The sequence below is a fragment of the Physeter macrocephalus genome, chromosome 21 (genome assembly GCF_002837175.3).
Source record: "Physeter macrocephalus isolate SW-GA chromosome 21, ASM283717v5, whole genome shotgun sequence".
Classification (NCBI taxonomy): Eukaryota; Metazoa; Chordata; class Mammalia; order Artiodactyla; family Physeteridae; genus Physeter; species Physeter macrocephalus.
The window spans coordinates 28,719,209-28,727,280 of NC_041234.1; positions in this window are offsets into that span (position 1 = coordinate 28,719,209).

The window sequence follows — 8,072 nt, forward strand, 5'->3', positions numbered from 1 at the left end:
TCAAAAATTCCAACAAAAATCTATTAGAACAAATAAATGAATTATTTAAAGTTATAGGATACTAAATTAATGCTTGGAAAACTGTTGCATTTCTATATAAATACAACAAACTATCAGAGAGAGAAATTAAGAAAACAATTCCATTTACAATTGCATCAAAAAGAATAAAGCGCTTGGGAATAAATCTAAGGAGGTGAAATGCCTGTACTCAGAAAATTATACAACATTGATGAAAGAAACTGAAGAACACACAAAGAAGTGGAAATATATCTCATGTTGGTGCATTAGAAAATTAATGTTGCTAAAATGTCCATACTACTCAAAGAAGTCAGCATATTCAAAGCAATTCCTATCAAAACTGCAATACATTTCTCACAAAAATAGAAAACACAATCCTAAAATACATATGAAAACACAAAAGACCCTAAATAGGTGAGGCAATCATAACAAAAGGACCAAAGCTGGAGGTATCAGACTTCTTGATTTCAAATTATATTACAAAGCCATAGTAATCAAAACAGTATGATACTGGCATAAAATCAGATGTATAGACCTATGGTACAGAATAGAGAGCCTGGATATAAACTCATATATACAGTCAACTAATTTTTTATTAGTGCCCCAAGAGTACAAAATGGGAAAAGATAGTCTCTTCAATAAATGGTGTTGAAAATATTAGATATCCACATGTAAAACAATGGAATTGGACCATATTTTACATCATATGCAGAAATCAACTCAAGATGGATAAAAGACTCAAGCATAAATCCTGAAACCATAAACTACTGGAAGAAAACATAGGGGAGAATGTATTTTAGATTGGTCTTGTCATTGATTACTTGTCTATGATACCAGAAACACATGCAACAAAAACAAAACATAAACAAGTGGGACTACATCAAACTAAAAAGCTTCTGCATAGCAAAAGAAACAATTAACAAAATGAAAATGTGAATTGAGAGAAAACATTTGCAAACTACATATCTGATAAGAGATTAGTATCCAAAATATGTAAAGAACTCATATAAATCAAGAGCAAAAATACAAATAATTCTGGTTTAAAAGAGCAAAGAACCTAAACAGATATTTCTTCAAAGAACATGTACAAATGACCAACAGGTAGATGAAAGAGTGCTCAACTAATCATCAGGAAAATGAAAATCAAAAGCACAAAATATCACTTTACACCTTTTAGGACTGCTATTATTTTTTTTTCAAAAAAAGATAAATGTTAACAAGGTTGGGGAAAAAAAGGGAACCCTTGTAAATTGTTGGTGGGAATGTTACTTGGTACATTCATTATGGAAAAACAATATGTATGTTTCTCAAAGAAAATAATAATAGACCTATCATATGATCCTGAAATCTCACCTCTGGATATGTATCCAAAGGATTTGAAATAATTATTTTCAAAGAGATAGCTGCACTCTTATGTTCATCACAGCATTATTCACAATAGCCAAGACATGGAAACAATGTAGATAGCCATTACTGGATGAATGGATAAGGAAATCATGGTATATACATACAATGAAATAATATTCAGCCTTTAAAAAAGAAGGCAATTCTGCAATCTGTGACAACATGAGTGGACCTAGAGGACATTATGCTAAGTGAAATAAGCCAGACAGAGAAAGAAAAATAATGTCTGATCTCAATCACATGTGGAATATAAACTACTGAACCTCAAATTCTTAGAAAAGCACAACCTTCCAAGACTGAAACAGGAAGAAATAGAAAATATAAACAGACCAATCACAAGCACTGAAATTAAGACTGTGATTTAAAAACTTCCAACAAATAAAAGCTCAGTACCACATGATTTCACATATGAATTCTATCAAACATTTAGAGAGGACCAAAGACCTAACCTTCTCAAAATCTTCCAAAATATACCAGAGGGAGGAACACACCCAAACTCATTCTATGAGGCCAACATCACCCTGATAGCAAAACCAGACAAAGATGTCACAAAGAAAGAAAACTACAGGCCAATATCACTGCTGAACATAGATGTAAAAATCCTCAACAAAATCCTCAACTAGCAAACAGAATCCAGCAGCACATTAAAAGGATCATACAACATGATCAAGTGGGATTTATCCCACGAATGCAAGGATTCTTCAATATATGCAAATCAATCAATGTGATAAACCATATTAACAATTTGAAGGAGAAAAACCATATGATCATCTCAATAGATGCAGAAAAAGCTTTCAACAAAATTCAACACACATTTATGATAAAAACCATGCAGAAAGCAGGCATAGATGGAAGTTAGCTCAAAAAAATAAAGGCTATATGTGACAAACCCACAGGCAAAATGGACCTCAATGGCGAAAAACTGAAAATTTCCTCTAACATCAGGAAAAAGACAAGGCTGTCCACTCTCACCACTATTATTCAAAATAGCTTTGGAAGTTTCACCCACAGCAGTCACAGAAGTAAAAGAAATAAAAGGAATCCAAGTCAGAAAAGAAGAAGTAAAGCTGTCACGTTTACAAATGACATGATATTATACATAGAAAATCCTAAAGATGCAATCAGAAAACGACTCGAGCTAATCAATGAATTTGGTAAAGTAGCAGGATACAAAATTAATGCACAGAAATCTCTTGCATTTCTATACACTAATGATGAAAAATCTGAGAGTGAAATTAAGGAAACACTCCCATTTACCATTGCAACAAAAAGAATATAATACCTAGGAATAAACCTACCTAAGGAGGCAAAAGACCTTTACTCCAAACACTATAAAACACTCATGAAAGAAATCAAAGATGACACAAACAGATGGAAAGATATACCATGTTCTATGGATTGTGAGAATCAACATTGTGAAGATGACTCTACTACCCAAAGCAATCTACAGAGTCAATGCAATCCCTAACAAACTACCACTGGCATTTTTCACAGAACTAGAACAAAAAATTTCACAATTTTTATGGAAACACAAAAGACCCCGAATAGCCAAAGCAATCTTGAGAAAGAAAAACACAGCTGAAGGAATCAGGCTCCCTGATTTCAGACTGTACTACAAAGCTACAGTAAACAAGACAGTATGGTACTGGCACAAAAGCAGAAATATAGATCAACAGAACAGGATAGAAAGCCCAGGGATAAACCCACACAAATATGGTCAACTTATTTTTGATAAAGGAGGCAAAAATATACAATGGAGAAAAAACAGTCTCTTCAATAAGTGGTGCTGGGAAAACAGTACAGCTTCATGGCAAAGGATGAAAGTAGGATGCTCCCTAACACCATACATAAAAGTAAACTCAAAATGGATTAAAGACCTAAATGTAAGGCCAGACACTATAAAACTCTTAGAGGAAAACATAGGCAGAACACACTATGACATCAATCACAGCAAGATCCTTTTTGACCCACCTCCTAGAGAAATGGAAATAAAAACAAAAATAAACAAATGGGGAGGAGCTTCAAGATGGTGGAAGAGTAAGACGCGGAGATCACCTTCCTCCCCACAGATACATCAGAAATACTTCTACATGCAGAAAAACTCCTACAGAACGCCTACTGAACTCTGGCTGAACACCTCAGACCTCCCAAAAGGCAAGAAACACCACACGTACATAGGCAGGGCAAGAGAAAAAAGAAAAAACAGAGACAAAAGAATAGGGATGGGACCTGCACCAGTGGGAGGGAGCTGTGAAGGAGGAAAGGTTTCCACACATTAGGAAGCCCCTTCATGGGCAGAGACTGTTTTGGAGACTGCTTCGGAGGGTAAGCTTCAGAGCCACGGAGGAGAGGGCAGCAACAGTGTGTGGAGGGCAAAGAGGAGAGGTTCCTGCATGGAGGATCGGTGCCGACCAGCACTCACCAGACCGAGAGGATTGTCTGCTCACCCGCCGGGGCTGGCGGAGGCTGGGAGCTGAGGCTTGGGCTTCAGAGGTCAGATCCCAGGGAGAGGACTGGGGTTGGCTGCGTGAACACAGCTTTTTTTTTTTTTCAACATCTTTATTGGAGTATAACTGTTTTACAATAGTGTGTTAGTTTCTCCTAAGTAACCTGCTCTGTTCCCCATTCCAGCTGAACTCTGTATAATCACGAAATCCTCAAGTCAGAGTCACCAGTTAGAAATCCAGTTTAAAAAAAAATTTAATATATCTGTAGAAGAGTGGGCACCTTTTTATTTGCAGAGCTACGACATCTTACCATCTGTGCTTTCTAGAGCCAGAAATGCCCCCGTTAAAATTGGACTCTCACTTAGAAGATTAAAAAAATGCAATGATTGATAATAATTTCAGCTCAACTTTTTTTTTTTTAACATCTTTATTGGAGTATAACTGTTTTACAGTAGTGTGTTAGTTTCTGCTTTACAACAAAGTGAATCAGTTATACATATACATATGTTCCCATATCTCTTCCCTCTTGCATCACCCTCCCTCTCACCCTCCCTATCACACCCCTCTAGGTGGTCACAAAGCACAGAGGTGATCTCCCTGTGCTATGCAACAGCTTCCCACTAGCTATCTAATTTACATTTGGTAGTGTATATATGTCCATGCCACATTCTCACTTCGCAACTGCTTACCCTTCTCCCTCCCCATATACTCAAGTCCATGCTCTAGTAGGTCTGTGTTTTATTCCTGTCCTACCAGCGGGTTCGTATGGTAGTTCTATTTGTAGTTTTTTAGGGAAACTCCATAGTGTTCTCCATTGTGGCTGTATCAATTGACATTCCCAGCAGCAGTGCAAGAGTGTTCCCTTTTCTGCACACCCTCTACAGCATTTATTGTTTCTAGAGTTTTTGATGATGGCCATTCTGACCGGTGTGAGATGATACCTCATTGTAGTTTGGGTTGGCATTTCTCTAATGATTAATGATGTTGAGCATTTCTCTCATGTGTTTGTTGGCAATCTGTGTCTCTTCTTTGGAGATATGTCTATTTAGTTCTGCTGGCCATTTTTGGATTGGGTTGTCTGTTTTTTGGTATTGAGCTGCATGTGTGGCTTCTAAATTTTGGATATGAATCCTTTGTCAGTTGCTTCATTTGCAAATATTTTCTCTCGTTCTGAGGGTTGTCTTTTGGTCTTGTTTATGGTATCCTTTGCTGTGCAAAAGCTTTTAAGTTTCATTAGGTCCCATTTGTTTTTTTTTGTTTTTATTTGCATTTCTCTAGGAGATGGGTCCAAAAGGATCCTGCTGTGATTTATGCCATAGAGTGTTCTGCCTATGTTTTCCTCTAAGAGTTTGATAGTGTCTGGCCTTACATTTAGGTCTTTAACCCATTTTGAGTTTATTCTTGTGTGTGGTGTTAGGGATTGTTCTAATTTCATACTTTTACATGTAGCTGTCCAGTTTTCCCAGCACCACTTATTGAAGAGGCTGTCTTTTCTCCACTGTATATCCTTCCCTCCTTTATCAAAGATAAGGTGACCATATGTGTGTGGGTTTATCTCTGGGCTTTCTATCCTGTTCCATTGATCTATATTTCTGTTTTTGTGCCAGTACCATACTGTCTTGATTACTGTAGCCTTGTAGTATAGTCTGAAGTCAGGGAGCCTGATTCCTCCAGCCCCATTTTTCGTGCTCAAGATTGCTTTGGCTATTCGGTTTGGGTTCTCAGATTTTTCATCATTAGTGTATAAGAATGCCAGAGATTTCTGTGCATTAATTTTGTATCCTGCTACTTTACCAAATTCATTGATTAGCTCTAGTGGTTTTCTGGTAGCATCCTTAGGATTCTCTATGTATAATATCATGTCATCTGCAAACAGTGACAGCCTTACTTCTTCTTTTCCTATTTGGATTCCTTCTATTTCTTTTTTTTTCTCTGATTGCTGTGGCTAGAATTTCCAATACTATGTTGAATAAGAGTGGTGAGAGTGGGCAACCTTGTCTTGCTCCTGATCTTAGTGGTGTGGCTAGAACTTCCAAAACTATGTTGAATAAGAGTGGTGAGAGTGGGCAACCTTGTCTTGTTCCTGATCTTAGTGGAAATGGTTTCAGTTCTTCACCATTGAGAACTTTGTTGGCTGTGGGTTTGTCATATATGGCCTTTATTATGTTGAGGAAAGTTCCCTCTATGCCTACTTTCTGCAGGGTTTTTATCATAAATGGGTGTTGAATTTTGTCAAAAGCTTTCTCTGCATCTATTGAGATGATCATATGGTTTTTCTCCTTCAGTTTGTTGCTATGGTGTATCACGTTGTTTGATTTGTGTATATTGAAGAATCCTTGCATTCCCAGAATACACCTCACTTGATCATGGTGTATGATCCTTTTAATGTGCTGTTGGATTCTGTTTGCTAGTATTTTGTTGAGGATTTTTGCATCTATGTTCATCAGTGATATTGGCCTGTAGTTTTCTTTCTTTGTGACGTCTTTGTCTGGTTTTGGTATCAGGGTGATGGTGGCCTCATAGAATGAGTTTGGGAGTGTTCCTCCCTCTGCTATCTTTTGGAAGAGTTTGAGAAGGATAGGTGTTAGCTCTTCTCTAAATGTTTGATAGAATTCGCCTGTGAAGCCGTCTGGTCCTGGGCTTTTGTTTGTTGGAAGATTTTTAATCACAGTTTCAATTTCAGTGCTTGTGATTGGTCTGTTCATATTTTCTATTTCTTCCTGGTTCAGTCTCGGCAGCTTGTGCATTTCTAAGAATTTGTCCATTTCTTCCAGGTTGTCCATTTTATTGGCATACAGTTGTTTGTAGTAATCTCTCATAATCTTTTGTATTTCTGCAGTGTCAGTTGTTACGTCTCCTTTTTCATTTCTAATTCTATTGATTTGAGTCTTCTCCCTTTTATTCTTGATGAGTCTGGCTAATGGTTTATCAATTTTATTTATCTTCTCAAAGAACCAGCTTTTAGTTTTATTGATCTTTGCTATTGTTTCCTTCATTTCTTTTTCATTTATTTCTGATCTGATCTTTATGATTTCTTTCCTTCTGCTAAATTTGGGGGTTTTTTATTCTTCTTTCTCTAATTGCTTTAGGTGCAAAGTTAGGTTGTTAATTCGAGATGTTTCCCCTTTCTTAAGGTATGATTGTATTGCTATAAACTTCCCTCTTAGAACTGCTTTTGCTGTATCCCATAGGTTTTGGGTCGTCGTGTCTCCATTGTCATTTGTTTCTAAGTATTTTTTGATTTCCTCTTTGATTTCTTCAGTGATCACTTCGTTATTAAGTAGTGTATTGTTTAGCCTCATGTGTTTGTATTTTTTACAGATCTTTTCCTTTAATTGATATCTAGTCTCATAGCGTTGTGGTCAGAAAAGATACTTGATATGATTTCAATTTTCATAAATTTACCAAGGCTATATTTGTGGCTCAATATATGATCTATCCCGGAGAATGCTCCATGAGCACTTGAGAAGAATGTGTATTCTGTTGCTTTTGGATGGAATGTCCTATAAATATCACTTAAGTCAATCTTGTGTAATGTATCATTTAAAGCTTGTTTCTCCTTATTTGTTTTCATTTTGGATGATCTGTCCATTGGTGAAAGTGGGGTGTTAAAGTCCCCTACTATGATTGTGTTACTGTCGATTTCCCCTTTTAAGGCTGTTAGTATTTACCTTATGTATTGAGGTGCTCCTATGTTGGGTGCATAAATATTTACAGTTGTTATATCTTTTTCCATCCCCTCGCTTTCAGTCTGTATGTGTCCCTAGGTCTGAAGTGGGTCTCTTGTAGACAGCATATATATGGGTCTTGTTTTTGTATCCATTCAGCCAGTCTGTGTCTTTTGGTGGGAGCATTTAATCCATTACATTTAAGGTAATTATCGATATGTATGGTCCTATTACCATTTACTTAACTGTTTTGGGTTTGTTCTTGTAGGTCTTTTCCTTCTCTTGTGTTTCTTGCCTAGAGAAGTTCCTTTAGCATTTGTTGTAAAGCTGGTTTGGTGGTGCTGAACTCTCTCAGCTTTTGCCTGCCTGTCAAGGTTTTAATTTCTCCATCAAATCTGAATGAGATTCTTGCTGGGTAGAGTAATCTTGGTTGAAGGTTTTTTTCCTTCATCACTTAAAATATGTCCTGTCACTCCCTTCTGGCTTGTAGAGTTTCTGCTGAAAGATCAGATGTTAACCTTATGGGGATTCCCTT